Raw genomic sequence first — 17,707 nt, 5'->3', positions numbered from 1 at the left:
TCTGGATTCCAACGATTGACAACCATCTAATGTGCCCCCCTTTACGGAGGCTACCCCTGCTCGTAGGAATTGCCACATATCAGTAGTAAGCTGGAACATCGCAGGGTTAGGGAAGAAAGCAACGGACGCTAGATGGTTAAATTTTGTGTCCCAATATGAGATTTTGGGTTTCCAAGAAACGTGGTACGCCAGTGACAATTTTTTCCTGGACGGTTTCCGGAGCTTTTCAGTCAAGGCAATCCCAGAGGAGGGCGGAAGGCACAAAGGAGGGCTGCACATTCTCTTCTCCTTAAAACTGGCGGGGGTCACTACGAAGATTGATTGCACTTCTGATAACATCTTATGCATTGAGTGGGCTAGGCCAAATTCCCCGCTAATCCTGATAATTAACTTCTATAATGCCCCCACAAGGGATAGTAACTGTTCTCATCTGAAGTCTCTATCTCTGTTTTTATTATCATACAAGTCAAAGCAACACGCTTCATTCGATATCCTGTTAATGGGAGATTTTAACGTTCACCCATGTGGCTGGGGTTGTTTGGCCATGGAGGTATTGGGCCCTCCGAGAGCTGTTAGTACTCACTTTGAGCACAACGCGCAGGGGGTGGACCTAGAAAACCTACTTGCCAATCTAAATTTATATGAGGCTGAAGGGTCCTGGGGTGAAGTGAGGGCACCGACTTTTGTAGGCAGGGATTTCAGTACAATCATCAATTACATTTTTACTACTCCCGGCCTAACCAACATGGTGGTAGTCTATGAAGTCTGTACTTCCCCTTTTAGCGACCACAATCCTGTAGTCCTGACCCTGGACATGGGCGACAACACTGCCACCCAGGTTGAGCGTCTGGGGGACGGTGGAGACGCCCTGGTCCCTAGGGAGCAGGGCCGCAGATTAAATTGGGCAAAGGTTGTCCCGGAGAACTTCATGGACAACCTTCTACAGAACAGACAAGCTGACATTATAACTTGCACGGATAGTACAAGTGAGGGAACTGCCATCATTACTTCCTTCACCTCCATATGCACACAAATTAGCCATGACCTGACGACCACAAAGAATCAAGCCGTTTCATCTAGCCCTAGATGATTCGACAGGGAGTGCTCAAAAAAACACAACGCTCTGCTTCAGGCTCTTAAACATCAGCCCAGAGATAGGGAGTTGGTGGGTCGGCTAAGAAAAGAATATAGGCAGGCCACCGAGACACGCAAAAAAACAATGAAAAGTGAGGCCTGGGACAGTTTAACATCGGTCAGTGTACTGAGAGACAGTTCCCAATTTTGGATGATCTTAAATCACCCTTACTTTGCCTCCTCTAACAACACTGTTTTAGACTGCGTGATACCAGAGGATGCCTGGGTGAACCATTTCAGCAAAATATATAACAGTGCAGATCTTCCAGCTACACCCCATCCCCATCAGCCTCCTACTGAACCTCCTCTTTTGTCCTTTTCCGAATTTGAGGTTATCAGGGCAATTGAAGAAATGACCAAACATAAGGCACCGGGCCCAGACGGAGTCCCTGCAGACTTATATAGCTCTCAGTCACTATTCTGGGCCAAAATCCTAACTAATGTTTTTAATTCAACTGTCATTGTGGGGTTTCCAAAAACCTGGTCCACCTCAACCATCATCCCTATATTTAAGAAGGGCTCTAGATCGGACCCGGCCTGTTACAGGCCGATTTCGCTAATCGACTCTGTCGTAAAGATTCTTGGCAGAGTCATTCTACACAGATTAGGCGACATTATTAAGGAGAAGGGGGTGCTCTCTGACCTGCAATACGGTTTCAGGGAGAAACGAGGTACAATAGAGCAGTGCTTGAACCTCCACATGCTGATCAGTAAATATACCATGGCAAAGGAGGGTCACTTATACTTGGCCTTTATGGACCTCTCCTCGGCCTTTGACTTGGTCAACAGGGCCAAGCTATGGGCCATACTGGCTGGTATTGGGATTGATCCCCCTCTAGTAGATTTCCTGGCCGCACTCCACGCAGACCTATCAGCTACTATTAGAACTAACTGTGATGGCAGTACCACCAGACCATTTAGTTCCAGAAGAGGTGTTAGGCAGGGCTGTATCTTAGCCCCACTCCTGTTTACCATCTATATCAACTCCCTAGATAAAGCCCTGGAGGGGTCTACACCCGATATCCCTCATGTGGGGGGGTCCGCAGTTCCCGTACTCCTCTATGCGGACGATGCAGTGCTTTTAGCCCGCACAGGGGTGGGGTTACAGAGGCTCCTTAACGCATTTGGCCACTTTATGTCCTCGTTAGACCTCTTGGTAAATAACAAAAAATCACATATTATGCTGGCAGGGAAGCGACCTAGACCAAAAAAGTTGAAATCCTTTAGTTGCTGTGGAGAGGGGATCTCGAGGGTACAAGTGTTTACTTACCTGGGTGTGATATTCGAAGAGAAGGGCTCATGGACCCCACAGGTGGATGCGAAATCTTTAGCTGTCACCAGATCCACCTCTGCACTTTTGAGTTTTGCCAAGCGTCTTGGGTCTCGACCGATGGAGGCATTATTGAAGGTTTACAAAACCAAATGTTTATCTATAGCCTCCTACGGAGCCCCACTGTGGGGCCACTCACACTGCGGCAAACTACAAACAGCAGAAAATCACTTTCTTAGGTCCTTATTGGGCGTTCCACAATCCACACCAGTCCTATCAATACACACTGAATTAGGGCTGGGATATCTCACTGACTTGCTCCAACTAGCGCCCCTCGTGTGTTGGACCAAAACTTGGCTGAACAAGGACATCACTCTGAACCACACAATTCTCAGGGACTGCATGTCCTTGGATGACGCCTCAAAAATCCAGTGGCTGGAATACATAAAGGGGGAGATGGGCAGACTCGGCAGACCAAATCTTTTCAGCCACCCAAACACTATACTCAAGGAAGACTTGAAATGGATTAAAGAAAACTTTATGAGGAGGGCAGTTCAAACACGGGAGGAGAAAGAATTAATTAAACCAAGAGTCAGAGCTAACTTTCTACTCCTGACTTCGCCCCAAATTGAACCTTATCTAAAAATCGTGAGCAGACCATTCCATCGTCACTTGCTTATCAGATTTAGGTTCAATTTAATCCAATACTCCCTGGGTGATTTTCCTGTGTGGGGCGTTTCTGATGAGTCTACCCCGTGTAGCTGTGATAACTTTTCTGAGCAAACCCTCATGCATTTTGTTATGTTTTGTAGCCACTACAAAGTGAGTAGATTGAGGTTCTTGGCACCCATCTTAAGAGATGCAGGTTTCGTCCAGGTACGGCCTGCTTTACTTTATCTCCAGTTATTAGGTAGTACCAGGACAATTCTCGGGGTTGCTAGCTTCCTGGTCGCTGCCATGCGTACAAGGACCAGGATGCTATCCCCGAGACAACTGGAAGGGTGATTTTATCACCCTGTTTTCCTGCTATTGATTTTTTAACCATTTTTAACTTTTTGCACTGTGTATGATTTATACTGACATGAAAACTCATATGTATGTACAGTGGACACCTTGACAGATTTGAACCCCTGATTGTTTGCTTTTTTAACTTCCATGAATTTTACTAAATTGTTTGCTTTTGTAACTTCCATGAATTTTATCAAATTGTAATCAACTTTTAAATATATGCTGTTTTGTCGCTTTTATGATTTTAAATGTAATTGAATAAAGCTTGTTTTGACTTGACTTGACTTGAATAATTGTTAAATAATTAAAATATAATTGGTAATTAATTAAAAATAAATAATTGATAAATAATTAATTTTTAGTAATTTATTTTCTGTAGCGGGTTGTGTGTTTATAGGGGAATAGGGTGGGAAGTAATTTAATTTTAATTAAATAATTATGTAAATTAATTATATTTTTAAATTAATTATTAATTGGTAAATAAATAAAATATAATTGGTAATTATTTTGAAATAATTAATTGTGAATAGTAATTTTCACCCCTACGCTATCCAACGCTTTCCCTACTGTTGCACCCACTGGAGTTGGAATAGTAATTTTTACCCCTACGCTATCCAACGCTTTCCCTACTGTTGCACCCACTGGAGCGGGAATAGTAATTTTTACCCCTACGCTATCCAACGCTTTCCCTACTGTAGCACCCACTGGAGTGGGAATAGTAATTTTTACCCCTACGCTATCCAAAGCGTTCCCTACTGTAGCACCCACTGAAGTGGGAATAGTAAATTTTACCCCTATGCTATCCTACGCTTTTCCTACTGTTGCACCCACTGGAATGGGAATAGTAATTTTTACCCCAACGCTATCCAACGCTTTCCCTACTGTAGCACCCACTGGAGTGGGAATAGTAATTTTTACCCCTACGCTATCCAGCGCTTTCCCTACTGTTGCACTCTTTGGAGTGGGAATAGCAATTTTTACCTCTACGCTATCCAACGCTTTCCCTACTGTTGCACCCACTGGAGTGGGAATAGTAATTTTTACCCCTACGCTATCCAGCGCTTTCCCTACTGTTGCACTCTTTGGAGTGGGAATAGTAATTTTTACCCCTACGCTATCCAACGCTTTCCCTACTGTTGCACCCACTGGAGTGGGAATAGTAATTTTTACCCCTACGCTATCCAACGCTTTCCCTACTCTTGTACCCACTGAAGTGGGAATAGTAATTTTTACCCCTACGCTATCCAACGATCTCTTTAATGTAGCACCCACTTGAGTGGTTACATTAAATTTAAACCTTTTGCTATGCTACGGTAAATATATTCTATATGTTTTATTAATAACATGTATTTATATATATATATGTATTATTATTATTAATTTTTAAAGTTACATTAATTATGTAATAATGTTACATTTATTTAATAATTTTAACAATGTTTATATTAAATATATGTAATATTATAATAGTTTTAACTTATTTTAAAGACATAAAAAAATCGATATTTTGACAGTCTATATTTTTAACACTCGATATTTTAAAGTCGATATTTTTGTACTTACCTTAGTGAAGATAGAAAGTCGATATTATGTCCCTCGATATTTTGTCATCGATATTATGGGAACTCGATATTTTGGTAGTAGATATTATTTCAGTGATCCGGCCTCAACCCCTGTAATGGCAGCCATTCACAATGGTTCGCAAAATGCGACCTGCCTCATGAATATTGATGAGGCAGGTCCATTTGCAACCCACTGCGAATCACTAACAGTGTCAACACATTGTTGTACATGGTAGTTTGCCATTTCCTAATAGCAATTTGCTAAAATTCGCTATTAGGAAATCGCAAACATGCAATTTCATACATCTGGCCCAAAGTCCTTTAGGGTTTACCCTGTTAACAGGCTATGAAAGAATGTAGGGCATAATTTTAAGTTTGGCGGACAGGCTGCAAAGTGGAAGTTTGGTTGAGGTCCCACCTCTGCATGCCTGGCATCAGTTCATCTATCAAATAGAAGAATTCCCCACTATTCTATCCAATCAGAAAGTGACCTATTTCCTGTCTCTGAGACAGCAAAGAATTTATTTAATATTTTCTACAAATCTCCTCTCAAACATGTGCTCATTCATATAAGGCCTGCACGATCTTCTGGTGTCCAAATGTTTACTGTACACACAACTAAACATGAAGGTGAAACCCTTTTGGGCCTGTCAGATCTTACTTGAAATCAAAGCAGTGCAGCGTCAACATGGATCCTATTTAATTTCTGGTGCAGGATGCAGCATGTGTTGTAAATATTATTCTGATTTTGACCCAGGGAACTGAGTAAAGAATACCTCCATATTTCCATATTGTCCTTTACCTTGTGTTAATAATACTTTTGAGAGCAGAGACTGGCAACTTCATTTCAATCTTGCCTAAGCATAAACATAGCTAGGTGCATTGTGGTATTAGCAGAGCACTCTGAAAAGGTATATAAAGAAAATGAAGAAGGGGATGCAGGCCAACATTAGGACAGGGGACAAAAGCAGATGATGCATGCCAAACATATGCTGGACAATCATGTTTAGAAGAAGAAAGGAGTAAATGGTGGCTTAACTAAACAATGTATTGATGCAGAAGGTGATACATGTCCTAGTCTACCCAAACGGTGATAGTTTTGGGGCCCTGCAAGCTTAATTTCATACTCCTGGGGGCAACTACACCACAGGAAATCAACTGTGTGCAGATATAAATTGTGGTGTAGTCCTCAAAATGTTTCAATTCTAGCCACCCATTTGTGCTGCAGATGAGGGGAGGCAATTAAATGGAATTTGGACAATTTAATAGGTAAAGAATTAACCAATATGCTTTGTGTCAGTGCTACCTCATATTAAGAGAAGCATGTGGCAGGGGAAGGGGACCAGCTCAGAAGGTACAGATTTGTCCTCGGTTTGTGGAGAATAGAATAGCAGAGGAGCTATCGCTGCCATTCATATAATGTTGGTGATTATGTTGAGGGCAGTTTTGCCAATGTTAAATATGGGTATAATTAAAAGACAATAGCGTGAGTGCCAGATTGTACATGTGTGTGTTCACTGTACTAGTATTGGAAAAATAAAAGAAATAAAAGTTGTTTTCCACTGCTGCTTCCTCAATGAGGGAATAACAGGCTACTCTGACCGGGCACTTAGAGAGACTATCAGGGGAGCTCTGACTCTATGCTCCATGGGGGGCAGAGATTATAGCTTTGAGAAGACAGGGAATGGAAGGCACAGTGGATTGTGGAGACACATGGCAGGTGGTGCATTTTTATTATTTGTGTTTTACAATTGGGACATAGAGGAGAGACCATAGTATGCAGGGACAAAAAGTCCATTGAGCCATACATAACATACCATATTAAAAAGGCAAAAAGCAAATTAGGAGGATGTTATTCACCTTGGGGTGTGAGTGATATCATTGAGAACACCCTTTTTGTTGTCTATTTGATGACACTCAGTACTCTTGGGTGAAAAAATCCACATTATTCCCTGGTAACAATCTATAATTATAAATAGTGCACACAGGCGCAATAAGACAATTGTGTTGTATTTAAGACATCGAAAAAGTCTAATCTCCTAAATTGAATGTGTGTGAATCAGTTGGGTGGCATATAAAGAACAGGAGACCATGCACAAATGTTGCACAATGTTTTTGATGACTTGCAATTTTATTGACATATGTTTTAGTAGATGTTGGTTTATTTGATTTTTTTCTAAAGCTTTTACTGCATTGTATGACACTTTCTTGCTGATTGTGCACCTGGAAAAATGCAAGTGTCCATTGTTGCGGTTTTATTACTCAATAACATTTTAAAACACTAGGGGGTATATTCACAAGAAAGTGTACTAAACAATACCAAAAAATGCTGACGCACCTTTAACCATCGCAGCCTATTGCGGAAAAATTACCCCGTGTTAACGTGGAATTCACAATAGGGCGATAGTCTGCCGAAAATGTGGCCCATGTCCACGATACAACCACCTCGACGGAGATAAAAACACAAACCACAACACAAAAAAAGTGTGATGGGCCCATTCGCAATGAGGAAAGCAGGGATAAGCACTGTCAGGCCCACAATACACATGGCAGGCGGGAATAAGCACAACAAAAGCCTGAAAAAGAAAGACAAAGCAAACAGAAAACAACAGCCAAGCACAATGGAGGCAACCCAAGCCAGTATACAACCCCACAAGCCCTATTGGCAACAAAACATTGTACATGGCAGGCCATCTTGGACAAGCTGAATGCAGCCTGAGAGCGGAGGAGGATAACGGAAGAAAACCAGAACATCCGGAATGATGCGAAACGCACAAACAAGCAGAAACACGCCAACAACAAGAAGGCAGCAATGCACACCGGCGAGTGGGTGTCTAGCACCACACCAGGAGCTGGATGACATGGAGGAAATGGGGTCCACCACATCAGTCTGGAGATGGTGGCAGGACTTGGGGACCGGGAACTACCCAAAACAACAGACACAACAGCAACAGGTAGAGGAACCAGCAGGGACTGGGGGGATGCGGAGAGATGGGCACAATGGCACACATGCACAATTAAGCATTGTACAACTGCAGACAAACCATTCCCAAGAGTAACAACACAAACAAAGAGCTCAAGTCACACAACCCAGCAGTATCACACCACTGAACAAGCACAGAAGTGAAAACCACACTGCCTGAAAGGGTGAGCCAAATCAGAGCTGAGAGGACATCTCACACACAACGCAGCACACACACATAGGAAGCAGAGCACCCCAACATCGAACACAATGTGGTACAAACACCATTTCCACAACCGAACACAGGACACAAGTGCACCCGCCTGTGGTAGGTAAACAGCCATACGTGTCTGGCAAAGCACGAAACAGGGACATGATAATGCACAAGTTCAAACCCACAGTCCTGATAGGGTAGCAATGCACGTATGGCAGGGAGCCAAAGAGTCTGTAACACGCACATTGGCATACAAATCAAGACACAACACAGTTGAAGACAAGTGAAAGTGCAGAAACTTTATCAACAAGTGCGTGTCAGTACGGTCAAGAGAAGTGCCACGATATACAGACCAATGCAGCATGCCTGAATGAGGAACATGGGAGAGCACCCCTGTCCACCTCGGGGGGGGGGGGGGTCAATCACCAACACAAGTCAGTGCCAACCCGCGTTGGTTGTTCGTGCCGGGATCAAGAGTCCATGCCAATGCAGCATGTCTACTGTCGTCTTGGGACATGTGACCAGATTCCCAACATGCAACCTGGTGTCGGGACACGTGCAATGGGTCACATCCAGTTGTGGCAGGTACCCTGACACTTGTCAATGAACATGAGTGCAGCAGCGTAGGCCAACATCTGAGTCATCGTTGACCACTACATCTGACATGTCGACGTAATCCATCAGCTGACCCAGACAGATGTGCTGACTCCAACCACTCGAACCAATGTGCACCAAAGCCCAATTGGGTAGTGGCTCAATGTACTCACTGCACACAATGACTCGTGCAATCTCCCCGGCCCAGTTTCCAGCCTGCATGCCAAGCATCCATGCATACAATAAATGTGCATCACAGTGACACTCCTGGTCGTGGGCCAACAGGAGGCGCACAAACACTTTGAAATCCAGGTCATCTACCGTTACGTTGGAGAGGCAGACATCCATGGACCACTCAAATATGCACGAGCGACAATGCAACACAGGCTGAATGCAGGTGACGGGCGGAAGATCAGCCGGTAACTGATCCACAGCACCGCCAACGGCAGCAGACGTGCATGGTACAGGTCCACGAGACTGGAGTTGAGTATGTGTCTCAGATGGTCTGCCATTGCATCAGTGGTCCTGCTTGAAGTAGCACTGGCTTGCTTTGTGCCGGTCCTGTGGATGAAATGGCTCAGCTCGGTGCAAAGAGCAGTGTCTGTGTGCAACGGGTGCAGGCCTGGGGTGGGGTGGGAGTATGTGTGAAGGCCATTTTACGCACGCTAACTATGACCCAGGACTTATGCATGTGGGATGTGTACACATTGGTCTCACGTCAGGCAGTGCGTAGTGTGGGAGTCGCAAGCAAATGCTATCGTATCTGTCAGGGGGTGCTGGCCACATGCCAGTTCCTGCTCGGAGATGCAGATGTGCTACCGCCTGATAGTCTAGACAAATGACCTTTCATCCCTAAGGTAACTTCACCATCTGCTTGCATACAGGAGATGTACAGAGGCCTATCATGGGTGTGGTGGGATGTCTGCGACCCTAGGAATCATGGATGATATGCCCAGCACATGACAAAAGAGCGGCCTCACTGTGTTACATTGCCACACAGCTACTCCTCCCTCCCACAAGCACCCACACTTGTGTGCGCTGCGTGGTTGCATCACTTGCACTCCTATGGCACACTATTGTAATGCCTGTCTGCGCTTGTCCAGCGGCATGCCAACATCACCGTGATACTGGCCTTTGAAGGTGTGCGGCCATGTGAGTGTAGGCCAATGGTCCGGACAGGGTGAACACAGGTGTACAGCCCATGGCTGGCTGTGATAGCGCTGCGAATGAGGCCAGGCAACTGACTCATGCATCCATAGGACTGATACACATAACACTTGCCATGCATGTGCCAAGACCCCGAGTGGTCTTGCGCTCCTACATGTCCCCGTACTTGAGGGCCCACCCCCCTGGTGCACGCTACATTGCAACATCGACTACTGTGGCCCTGGTGGCGACTACACCCCAACACAGAGACACACTTACCGCACTTCCTGCCCAAGGCCAGGTTCAAGCCACACCCTGCTTCCCTGCCAAATCAGCACACCCCTGGACTACCTTGACGTACGCTGGACCAGCACACGCCGCTTGTATATGCAGGGGGGTGCGTGCACAGCTACATGTCCAGGGTCACTGCTAATGCTGGGGTGACATGGTAACGTCCGCTGAAGACAGCACACTGTGATGGTGCAGTGCCCATGCCCATCAAGCTGACACAATTACCACATGGAGTGAATGGCTATGGGCACGTGCGCACGGCCACATTTATTAGCAGGCACACATACCGAGTGACACCTGTGTTTGATGTGTGTGGGGTGTGTGCACACCAGCCGGCAAGGGTTGCCTGGTGCAGTCAGAAATTGACAACAGTGTACATCACAAAGGACACAACCAATAAACCATAAAGGCCCCATGACTTGTGCTGCACAGAGTTAGTGGCCCCGGATGCACATCATCCTGCCCGGGCCTACCACCACGGGACGCTGATTTGCGAGGCACTGGGGCAGGGTCACGAGTGCAGAGCAGGTTTCCGTAGATGTAAAATGAGCTTGTTGCTAAGTGTCTCGGTGGACAGTGGAAGGGGTACCCCCAGGGCATGATGCAGAGAGCAGGACCACGCTGAAACAGTCACTATGGTGGAGATGAACAAACACATGTCGGACACCAAGTCCAGTCCAGCCAGATGAAGACCACCAGGTCATGAACTCAGACGCCACCAAGGTCTAACCAGATAATGCCCATGACTCATTGCGCACAGAGTTAGTGGCACCAGTGCTATTAGAGGATGCCACCTTCGATGAGGCGTGTCCAATGTTGTGGACTTCTCCACATCTTACCCAAAACACAGTTCCACATGTGTGACCTAGTGGACCGCAGTGTAGGCCTGAGGCAGTGGTAAGCACGGGCCATTCACCGAGTGTCACCGGCTTAGGTTGGATGTCCCCACCAGCCTGCGTAGTTCAGGTTCAGTGGCACCAAGGGACGTGGACTTGGGGAGAACAGAGTTGATAGCACCAGGTCAGTTGTTGATAGTGTTCGATTACCTCTGTGACTCTGATCTGGCTTTCGTCCGTGTGTTCACTGGTGTGGACTCTGCCATTCATGGTTCGTGACTAAGTGCTGGATGTGGGACCTGAGCCCTCATCCACATGTCGCCGGCTTGCGTTGAATAGGGTTAGTGGCACCATGTGTCGCCGGCTTGCATTGAACAGGGTTATTGGCACCACGTGTCGCCGGCTGGCATTGGGGAGGGTTAGTGGCACCACGTGTCGCCGGTTGGCATTGAAAAGGGTTAGTGGCACCCAAGTGTCGCAGGTCTGCCATATGGAATTATGCCTCACTGATCGAAGGGAGTCGGGTGATGTGGCCGCTGCCACAGACTTGGGGTCACTGCCATTCAGGACTCAGGACACAGTTCCACATGTGGGACCTACTGGGCCAAAGAGGACGCCAGTGGAGTATGTAAATGACAAAGGTGTAATGTGGCCAGCATCAGGGGTTCCAGCAATGGTCTGCGGAGGTTGCAAAGGTCCTGGGACTGAGGCTTGGAGCTTTCACCGGCACGGTGTGGGCCCTCTTTTAAGCATGCTGGTGTAGGCAGGTGAGCAGAGCCTCGTTGGTGCGCGGGGCAGGCATGGCAGGTCTGGGGACCAGCGGCCTCGGGGTGCAGCAGGCGCACAGGGACGCAGGCCATGCTGCGCTCAGCTCAGGACTTGTGATGGCTGAGAGGCTCCACCCTGGCAGACGCATTGTCCATTCCGAATGAGAACCATGACCAGTGTGAGGGCTTTTTCTTCACACCCGTACGCAGGCCCAACCCACTACACACGAGCATGCAGGGGGGACGTAATGTGCGGCATTTCCACTTTGTGCCCCACAGCCTGTGGGGACATGGTAGCGTCCACTGGCCACTACACTCCATGCACCAGCAGTTGATCTCCACATGGCCATTTCCGTGGTTTCCACTCTGTGATCTGTACGGCACCTCCACGCCACACCTGGCATTGTGTAGGTTCACATTTATTATTCACTTGCCACTATCGCACATGCCTGCTCCATGCCCCTCTTCACATCCTGCTATTGTGTGTCTGTGGTGCCATGCCATGGCTGGGTTGTGGGCATGGCAAGGCCGGATTCCCAATTGAGTCGTATTGTCGTGTCTGGTCGGTTGGCATGTGCTGCATGCCCATTGGCAGTGTCATGAGTTGCATTACTGTGGGCTGGAGGTGTGTGGTGTGTTTATTTTGGACTTATCAACGGGCACTGCATTTCCGTGTGTGCCATCCTGGGAGCGCTGGGTGATGATGGACTGTTGGGAGATGTGAGTATCATGCACTCTGCCTGGGGAGTTGGCCACAACATTGTTGAGGAGTCCCGGGTGGTCCACTATTGCCTGCACATTCATGGTATGCATGTGCTTTCTGTTGTGGTAGTTGTGTGCAGTGTGTGCAGGGGGCACAGTGGGTACATGTTTGCAGTTGTTTGTCCCTGACACGTGAGGGAATCCAGCTATGGCGTAGGGGAATCGGCGTTGCATGATCATTGTCTACATGGCATTAGTGGGTCTTCAGGTGTGGCTCTTGGCTGGGCTCCCTTTTATGCTCCAAGTAGTCATCCTGCTTAACACCAGCAAAAGGCACGTGTTAATTCCCTGCTGCTATCGCAACTTATCGCCTGTTTGTGGTTCGCATCGCAAATCTGCAGTTCATTGTGAAAGTGGTGTTTTGGTTTTTTCATGTGTTTTTGCACGGGAATGCCTACTCTGCATCTCGTTAGGGTTAGTTGGTGGTGTCCACCGTGGATATATATTTTTGGGCAGTTATCGCAGGAATACTGGTGATGTCTGCAGTTTGCACCATCTTGTGAATGGGGTGTTAAATCTATCTCCACTTTTGATGCGTTAAGGTGGAGATAATTCAGAGTTAAGTCCTTGTGAATATCCCCCTAGCTTGTAGTCAGACAACGGTAGTGTAATTCACAACTGGCATTTTTTGTCATTTAGAACATACTCTCTTTAAACCACCACAGGAATTGTGCTATAAAACTATGCAATTACAATCATACTTTTATAACATGTATGTGTGCAATTTTAAAGTAGTGCCTTGAGGACTTAATTCCAAGTGGTGTGAAGCTCTCATAGCATGTGCTCATGAGTAGCATTGTCTTAATTATGTTTGTGAATATGGATTCTGTATTTTAAAAAGATCACCAAGGGTTTGTTCTTTCTCAATATCATGTCAATTGCTTCTGAATTCCACATGATTTACAGAAGCTTCAGAGTTTTGCTCAGCACACCTAGTGTTCCTGTGTCTACCAGCCCAATTGTCAACATTGTTAACAATCAGTTCAGTACAACCAGGGGTTCTAGAGCTTGTAACAGTGAAGAGAGGACTTCTGGAACAAAAATTGGCGTTTTGCAGTTGCATTCGGGGACAAATGGCTTTCTATGTCCTGTGTTATTTCTATACTGAGGAAGAGTGAACTATCTACATGTCTGTATGTGTTGTGGATTCAGTGACTTTGGGCAAATTGCATAAGTTGATATCACTGGGTAAGATTTGCTTTTCTTCAAATGATTAGTGACCGAAGCTGCTGTACACTGTCCATTGAGAACAAACTCCCACCTTAACACCTTACCCACAGCCTTTGCAGATACCTAGACCTGCATATCAGATACCAGATAATCTCAGACCATATCAGATAAACAAAAAGTTTATTAGACAGAAATGTTCAAGACACAGGGAGGGATCTAAGGTGCAGTTTGTAAAACCTTTCTACTGCACAGCCCCTCAAATTATATTGGCAATGTTTGGCGTTCCCCATTGTTGTTGTGTATTCTCTTCTCCTCTACTCCACAACGTCATGTTTTCTACTGTGGTTCCATTATAATTCATATCTGCTCATCCCATCATCAACATTGTTTTGCTTCCACCTATTTCCCTTACAGACATTATAACAAACATTACCACTACTCCCGCTTCATCGAGGGCGGGTACCCGAGTCTCATACTGACGTGCTACTCAACATACCTACGGTTTCTGAGACTGGGATATCAGATTGATGATTTGTAGTGACAGATGTGTCACTGTAGGCAGAGGCAGTGTTGGCAGTGCCACTGCTTATGCCATTACATTACAAATTAGCTCGATGGGTCAGGTTGCAATTTGGAACTTGATTTTTGTTCTGTCAGATTAATTCATAAAATTGTGAGAAAATTAATAGTTAAAGGCATTTAAGCTGGGGATAGAAAATGAAAAGAGTCAATTACCAAACCACAGACAGCTAACCATCATACATAAAATATAACTATCAAAAATTCATTAGGCACATTGGAAGGATTCTAAAACCTTAAACTGCATTTAAAAATTCCAAGCTAAAGTTAATATCAAGGTTTAAATGTGAATGCAATATAACATTTTCACAAGTATGCTAAATTATGAAATTAGGCATGTTAACTGTAATTTTAGGTACAATAGAAAATAGAAAGTAAAGACACCATGGCACATGATAGCACTGCTGTGGGAAGAAATCAAAGTGCGAAGTTGTATGGTTGTACTACGTTAATACGCAAGCCTTTACCACGCATGCCTTTTACACGCAGCTTTGACCGTGCGTGCCTTTTCCATGCAGATGCCTTTACCACCAAATATAAAAAGGTAAGTAAAAAGCCTCTATCTCTCCATATATATATACATAAAAATTCACTGAAAAGGTTACAGGGACATTATAGTTAGGCTCAGATTTCACTTGTACAAAACCAGTGAAATTCAGAAGTTAATAGTTACCTGAGCTATCTATAACTTCGGCCCCCGCAATGCACTGCTTATGACCTCATATATTACATCACTCATGACATGGTCATTGACATCACTCATGACATCATTGATGACATCTCAAATGACATCACTGATGACATGATCTACAGAACCACTCACATACCCATTCATACCCCCATGCAACTTCTTTTACATCCATTCACACACCCAGACAACCACTGACATACCAATACAACTACTAACACATACACTCACTCACTCATACAGCCACTCACACAACCACTCATGTACCCATATAGCCACTCACATACCCATTCTCACACCCACACAGCCACTCACACAACTACTCACTCACCATGCAGCCACTCACACATCTACTCACTCACCCATACAGCTACTAACAGAACTACTCACTTACCCACACAGCCACTCACACATCTATTCACTCATCCACAAAACCACTTACATACCCATTCATGCATCATACACTCACTCATGCACCCACTCACTCATCTAAACAGCCACTCACACATATAGTTACTGTGTAAAACTGCTACTCACACACCCACTCATTTACCCATACACTCAGTCTAACAGCCTCTCACTTACCCATACATTCACTTACATGTCCAGTCACTCTCACATAGAGCCATTCACACAACCATTCAGTCACCCATACAGCCACTCATATATCTATATCTATATATATCTATATCTATCTATCTATCTATCTATCTATCTATCTATCTATCTATCTATCTATCTATCTATATATATATATATATATATATATATATATATATATATATATATATTTTTTTTCACAGAAAAAACAAAGGTTACAGGCACGTTATAGTTAGATTCAGATTCCACTCATGCAAAACCAGTGCAATTCAGCAGTTATAGTTGCCTGAGCTAACCATAATTTACATCCCTGCAATGAACCGATAAAGACCTCACATATTACATCACTCATGTCGTGGGTGAGTGAGTGGGTGCATGAGTGTCTCAGTGGGTCTGTGAGTGGTTGTGTTAGTCTCTGATTTAGTCTGTGAGTGGGTGTCTGTGTGGGTCAGTCAGTGGGTGTGTGAGACTCTGAGTGGGCCTGTGAGAGTCTACCAGAGTCTCTGAGTGGGTCTGTGAATGGGTGCATGAGTGTCTGACTAGATCTGTGAGTGTGTGTGTGCGAGTCTCTGAGTGGGTGCATGAATGTGTGTGTGAGTCCTTGAATGGGTCTGTGAGTGTGCGTGTTAGAGTCTCTTAGCGTGTTTGTGAGTGGATGAATTAGTGCTTGAATAGATCTGTGAGTAGGTGCATGAGTGAGTATGTCTCTCAGGGGGTGTGGGAGTCTCTGTTTTTTACTGTTTCCATGTGAGCTGCACAATCCAGCACAAATAGAAATAGCAAAAAGGAGGAGAAATTAAACATTTCTCCTCCTTTCACGAGGGTAAGATCAGGTTTTCCCTGGTCTTAATATTAGTGTTGCCCCATATTTACGCTGCCCTTGTAAATATGGGGCAGCATCAAAATCAATGGGTGTTGCGGTGAAATGCCCACTGCAACACCCTTTTCCCACCCCTTTCATGCTAAGTATTGCGCAAAAAGGGGCCTTATTAACAAGGCGGTGTTAAGCTACAACATCAGAAAAAGTGACGTTGTGGTGGCCGTAGGGGCTTGTAAATATGTCCCTTAGTGTTTGCTCTTGCCCAGCGGGAGCTTTATAATTGCTGCTGCCAAGTGAGAGCAGACACAGGTTTCCCTGCCCACACCACTACAGGTAGGGAAACCGCTATATACAGGGGACTAGGCACCCCGAGACATAGCTGGAGCCGGCCCTAGGGGATGGGGTACCAGGGCCATTAATGGTTTCGGGATGGAGGCATGCGGCCCCCTTCCATTTGTTTGCACGGCTGGGGCTCATCCTTTTTTTTCATGGCCAGACTCCAGAGGGTGGCAGTCCCCATCTTCAAAATCGGCCCGTAGATGGGCTGTGCATCCCTCCCCTTCATTCTTTTATCTAGACCCCAGGGGGTGGCAGTCCCCAGGGCGGAAATCAGCTGGGAGGGTGGGCATGTGCCCCTTTCCAATATTGTAAAAGGCTGGGCCCCGGGGAATGGAGTCCCTGGGGATGAAATTGGCCCGGGGAGTGGTAATGCATGCACCCCACTCCCGAATCAAAAAGAAAAGACTCCCCTCTGGGACCTGGCAAGCCCGTGGGGAAAATAACAACCCGCACTCATCGCTTTTAAAAAAAATCCTGTGGATCTTCTGAAAAATGTTTTAAATCATTTTTTATCCCAGGTGGGGTCCTTCTGGGAGCCCACCACCAGACCTGGGGAGTGGGTGGTCAGAGGATTCCTATCCTGCCCGCTTGTCTTTCTTTTAAAACTTTTCCTGTGACTTGGCTGAGTCCGAGTTCCAAGATGGCTGTCAACATTTCCTAGTGGAAATATTAGCAGCCAATCACATCTTGCCATGAGGTCTGCCGGATCCTTGGAGGAATTGCGTCCCTAGATATACATAAATATTTTTTTCTTTAATAACTCCAAAACTACTGAACAATTTTACTACGAAATAGAAAAAGGGCTCTTTCTGGATCAAGAGCTAATTTACTGCCATATTCAGTATAATTTTGTTCAGCTGTTCTGGCTGTAGTCGTGTCTAAAATACCTATGGGAAATTGTATGGGAAAAATGCATTTTGGGACCCCCATTTTTCTCGGTTTCTGTTATTGAATCACCCTGAAAC

At 45.5% G+C, this 17,707-nt stretch overlaps 1 protein-coding gene across 1 annotated transcript in view; it reads right to left on the bottom strand.

Annotated features, from left to right (window-relative positions):
* Nucleotides 1–17,707, bottom strand: part of LOC147665788 (voltage-gated inwardly rectifying potassium channel KCNH7-like) — a gene marked incomplete at its 5' end in the record, with an annotated part of 344,861 nt that overhangs the window by 316,621 nt on the left and 10,533 nt on the right. The gene's annotated exons all lie outside the window — the stretch shown is intronic.

Source organism: Lissotriton vulgaris, unplaced genomic scaffold (genome assembly GCF_964263255.1).
Source record: "Lissotriton vulgaris unplaced genomic scaffold, aLisVul1.2 SCAFFOLD_2125, whole genome shotgun sequence".
NCBI lineage: Eukaryota > Metazoa > Chordata > Amphibia > Caudata > Salamandridae > Lissotriton > Lissotriton vulgaris.
The sequence above is the reverse complement of the archived record's forward strand: the minus strand, read 5'-3'. Positions and strand labels throughout refer to the sequence as shown.